Below are 6,000 nucleotides of genomic sequence, written 5' to 3' on the forward strand. Positions count from 1 at the left end.
GTGTGACAACCTCTAGGTTTTATATCCTTGGTTAGAAAATTATGCTACGTTGCTACATTTGTCATAAACACAACATTCTGTTTTCCAAGTATGATATGACTCTACATAACAAAAACTCAGAAAAACACCCCATCATGCTGAAAATTACTGTTTAAAGCAATTCACCATGATGTTTGCTCTGGTTTCTAAGTTAGATCCTGAGTTGCTTTACAATCCATCCATCTATTTATTTTCAGAAAGGTAAAATCTGCTTTAATGGGGCTGCAATAATCCTGTCAGAAAAGCTAAGCAGCTAATATTTAAGTGGGCATTAGCTGTGTATTCTGGCCAGCAGTGCGCTGGATAAGATGAGGGCAATCATCATAATTGCAACCTCTGAGTCTTGATGCCCATCCAAGGGAGACATAAAACAGTCATGAAGCCCGCGATGTTCTGAGTGTCTACATTATGACCACAGGCCGTCCCAAAGTGGAAGAAGAAACCGAGGTGTCAATCAGAGAGTGAATCACGACCATCACAGCTGCCCTTCTATCTCTGCCAAGGCACGTTCACAGGCCGGAGCTCGTGACATCTTCCCCGGCGATCTCCCAGTGCGGCAGCAAATAGAATCCAGCTGGACATCCAAGAGCTGTTAGCAGTGCATCTTACTGTAATTGAAACGTTCATTTCACCACTGCTGGTTAGGGAGGGTATGTCTATTAACAGGGCTCGCTCACACCACTGGAACTTTGGAAAGACCTGCAGCTCCGGGCAGCTTTCCATGTCGAGACCAACTGAGGTTTGCCAAGGTCAGGGCTGGCTGAAAATGAAATCAAAAGCACTATTTTTCCTTTTAAACCAGCAGCTGAGCTGACAGCCACACTTGGTTACCAATCAATTACTAATTCAACCCAAATTCCAAGAACTACTCAATTATTTACATTTAAGACACATTTTCAGGAACACCACAATGTGAGATAAAAAATAGAAAAAGATTTTTATATTTGAAATCCTTTGATGGGCACGAATGTATGAGATGTTTACTGTTAAACTTAACCGCTTTTATTTTCTGCAGTCTATAAAATGGGTCAGTCAAATGGTGCAGCCTTTATATGGGCTTCAACAGGCTTCAATAATACATGGCCTTTAATTATTTTGAAACAAAACTAATGGGCAGCAAAGATGGGAAAAACAAAACAAAACAAAAAAAGATATAAATTTACACCGGAAAATGTTTGACTGTGTACAAAATTAAGACAGCAATAAACACATCAAATTACAAAGCAGTAATGTCATCTTGCTTTTAGTGTTGCCACAAGGGTTGAGCATTACGTGGTAGCCCATTTGAGTTCCCAGATTACTTTTTTGTTATGAGGAGTAATCCATCATTAGTTGTTTTAATGAAATAAATATGTTACTTATAAAAATAAACCTCAAAGAATATGCACTGTTTCTGTTTCTCTCTCCTACCTGTTTCACATTGGCAAATAGCTGTGTGCCATTACAAAGCAATCTGTTGGAGTAATCAGATTCCTTTAAGTTATAAAGACTAATGCGATGAATTAAGCCATTCACTTAATTCATTATTACTTACTTTTTCATTTAAAGTAATATTATTGTATTAATTGAAAATATCTCTAAAGCCTTACTGTTTCTATTCTACCTGTTGCACATAGTCACAAGCCAGTAGATGGTAAGGTAGTCTTTATATAAAGTTTAAAGTCTAGCTGCTGTAACTGAATCAACAGTTTACAGCGTAATATTTCTGAGATATCAACAGGCTGTTCGAATCAGCGCTGACATGTTCTCAGGAGCTCTTGCACTGTGATTCTTGCTGAAGGTTTCATTAAAGAGTTGAAAATGGTATGTTGAACCACTAAGGCTAATCTATGAAGTAAACCACTCAGGACATTTATAATTTAAAAATGTAGCCTTATGGCTCATTTATGCTCTATCTACATGACATTAGATCAGAGCATTTTAAACATTGCTGCCCTCATACTTATATTTGTTTTGTTGAGGTGAACATCACAACTTAATTCCACTAAATGTCTCATAAGAACCTTATTAACTCTACGGTTACTGCTCCATCTATCCTCCACTCAGTTGTTTTGTTGTGGTCGTCTACCTTCATTAGGGATGCATGATATTTTCAGCAGCATATTGGTATCAGCAGATATAGGCTTAATGAGTGAAATATTGTATATGCAGATATGAAAATTTCTGCTAATATTTACAACCAATATTTTGGCGATATAAATCGGCCTATATGAACTGTAAATTTTGGCTGTATGAGCAACTAAGTTAGTGCCATTTTAGGCTGGACATAGCAGACCTACATAAGCTGAAGTCTTTCTCTTAATTTATATTCATTCTCTACTCTGCATTTTTTAAGGAGTAAAATTTGTTAATTTTTTCACCCATAAGCTTTAAGTTGTGTGTTTTTAAGACATGAATTTTAGGTTTAAACCACTTTTAAATATCGATAACGGCTAAAATAGATTTTTTACAAATATTGGATTATCAGATATTTGCAAAAATCCAGTATCTAGCATCCCTTAACATCATACATGTTTGCAATTTATAAGATTTCATACAAGGCAATACATTATCAGAAAGTTCAGTTAACTTCTGCCATTTTACCATCGAGTTCTTCCTTATGTTTAACTGCTCTGGCTGAACTGAGGCTACACTGCTCCACACTGCCCCCACTTTTGGCTGCAGTATTGCAGCGCTTGTTCTGTATCCATCAGCATGGAAAGTACAAACAAAATATGGATGAAATGGACACAGAGTACAGACAGCCATGTTTGTAATTGTACCCATTTTAAATGAATAGCATAAATAAACCTTAAGACCAATAACAACATTTTCAACGAAAACAGGTTAATTTTGCCACCTTTTAGTGGTTTGTTTACTTGGCTATGGTATTTTTGTAGCATGATAAATGAGGAGGTCTTTTTTTAGCAAACCACTGAAAATGGCCATTTCTGTCATCATGTAAGCTGATAAGTTCCTCAGAGAGCAATGCAGTGCATGACATTCTTGAACTAGCCTGACACAACAGATAGACTGTTTCATGTTTCCATTGTATGGATATACGTACAAAGCATTTGGGAAGGGCAGGACTTTTTAAATATTCATGGAAGGGGATTGGACCAACGTTGTGTCTGTCAAATTCATGATGGGCCAATCAGAGCAACAAGACAAAATAATGTAGTAGACATGCGCAGCTCAAATGCTAGCCTAAGCTATACCAGTTAGCGCTACTGTATGTATTTGTGGCCCCGAGCAGATATCTGTTATCAACATGTTGTCCTCTGACGATTAACTATTTGGAAAACATTGGATTGTTATCTTGTAAATGTCCAAATCTAAAACAGAGTCCAACAAAAAACACAAGGAAACATTTCATAATCATTTAGCATTTTGGACATGGTGAGTTTTGCAATCTGGATTAAACCTGATACTCTCAAAGCTTCTCCTGTGCAGCCAAACAGATAGCTGCAAACTTAATGTTCCTGTTATACATTGTGGTAAAGTGGTTGGCTCAGTTGTTAAACTACACACTGCATCTTTTACTCCATCCCTTTGATGTAAGTTTTGCAGATGAATAAAATCAAACAAGTTTACACTGTACAGAAAAGGGTGCTTAAGCTGCAATTGTAAAATGAACATTGCCACATCTGAAACTGTGGTGTGACATTCCTTCATCGAGCAGACAACCTGCTCAACAACCTGGAAGTCCTTAGTGCAACTGTTCTGGTTTTCCCAGTGAGCAGCATTACAGCATGGCTGACTGCAGATGTGAAGGAGAGGGGAGCTGTAGCAGGCATGTAAAGCAGTCAGTCACAGGGTTTATGCAGGGAAATAAAGCAGAAAGTGTGTGACAGGCCCTGATGAGCGATGTGTTCACGCCATCTGGGTTGCTTTAACACTGCGGTCACTGTTGGATGCCGAAGGCTCTGTATTGTGTCCTGATGTTAAACACAGGGGTGGTAGTCATGGAGCTGAGGTTAATGTTTTGTTCTGGAGACACAGAGTGAGTGAGTGAGTGGGAGAGAGCGAGAGAGCCTGAGTAGCCTCCCCCCTCTCTCTCTCTGTCCTAGCTGTCAGCAGGGATGGTGAGCCGGGCAGAGCTGGCGTCTAATTGAAGAGCAGCTCCACACCCTGTCGTCATTAATCACCAGGCCTGTCAGCCGGCTGCTCAGGACCTCACAGTGACACTCTGCACCGTCTCAGCACTGACGCACACAGGGGAAAATATTAGTCCCTCCATCACCACCACTATCCCTGCTGATATATACTACTGCTTCTTTGATTACTACTATTCCTAATGCAGAATCAGTGCTAAACCAGCACCGGCTTTTGGCATAGGGCTAGGTGATACAAGACCGAAAATAAGATCTTGATTTTTTTTTACTGTAAAGAAATGACATAGGGGTGTAGCACAGGGGGAAAAAGAGTACTGATTACCTGGGCCCACATCTGGGGGGCGGGGGGCTTGAGGAGCCTGCAATTTAAAGTGTGTTTTTATCTATTTTTTTCTTAGTAATTAGTGTCATTATTGATTCAAAAACAACAAAATAAATGGGTCAATAGACTGAAATTTGTATCACATAGAGTAAAATAAACACTGTGGGGCCTTAACTCCTCCCTTAAAAATGTCTCAATGGTATAGCCCAGTGCTGGGAAATGATGCAAGTAAATTCAATTTAACCATAGTAAAAATATTGCTCATAAATGGGGGAAATTATGCTTAAAAACATTAACATGCATATATATTTATAAAAACTGGTGCAACAGTCTCAGTATTTTAGACTTTGATATGATTCCAGTAAAAATTGAAGACTGTGGCAACAAAAATAGAAGTGCTAGATACTCATTATTGGATGATTTTCCTTTTCAGTAACCAATAATTGCAGACATCAAAATTTTCAATGCTCTTAAATACCATTTGATTCTAAATAATAATAATAATGTTTTAATGATTAGTAGTTAAAAAAAAATACGCAAAACCTCATTATTTTCACATTTTTAATCAAATGACAGGGAGCATGTCTGAGTTGCACAGATGCAATAGCAGTATACAGTGTTGTGCCGTGTTAGTTTTACACCAGATGTAACGGGACACACACCTTCCAAAGAGTTAACTTTTGTCTCATCAGTCCAAAGAATATTTTCCCAAAATTCTCTGGGATCATCAAGATGTTTTTAGCAAATATGTGCCTTTGTGTTCTTTTTAATCAGCAGTGGTTTTGGCCTTGGAATTCTCCCATGGATGCATTCTTGCCCAGTCTCTTTCTCATTATTGAATCATGAGCAGTTGGCAGCAAGAAAGATGCACTCTTGAGTTACAGTCATGGGCGAAAGTATTGGCACCCCTGGAATTTTTCCAGAAAATACATCATTTTGCCCAGAAATTGTTGCAATTACAAATTTTTTGGTATACACATGTATTATTTCCTTTATGTGCATTGGAACAACACAAAAAAGCAGAAGAAAAAAGCCAAAATTGGCATGATTTTACACAAACTCAAAAAATGGGCCAGACAAAATTGTTGGCACCTTCAACTTAATGTTTGGTTGCACACCCTTTGGAAAAAATAATCAAAACCAGTTGCTTCCTATAACCATCAACAAGCTTCTTACACCTCACAACTCGAATTCTTTTGCAAACTGCTCCAGGTCTCTCAGATTTGAAGGGTGCTTCTTGCAACAGCAATTTTGAGATCTCTTTATAGGTGTTCAATGAGATTTAGATCCAGACTCATTGATGGCCACTTCAGAACTCTCCAGCGTTTTGTCTCCAACCATTTCTTTGTGCTTTTTGAGGTATGTTTCAGGTCATTGTCCTGCTGGAACACCCATGACCTCTGACCCAAAATCTTTTGATCGTCTCCAGATTTCATGATTCCTTGCACACAGTCAAGGCACCCAGTGCCAGAGGCAGCAAAACAACCCTGAAACATCATTGAACCTCCACCATGTTTGACTGTAGGTACTGTGTTCTTTTCTTTG

The sequence above is a fragment of the Cheilinus undulatus genome, linkage group 5 (genome assembly GCF_018320785.1).
Source record: "Cheilinus undulatus linkage group 5, ASM1832078v1, whole genome shotgun sequence".
Taxonomy (NCBI): domain Eukaryota; kingdom Metazoa; phylum Chordata; class Actinopteri; order Labriformes; family Labridae; genus Cheilinus; species Cheilinus undulatus.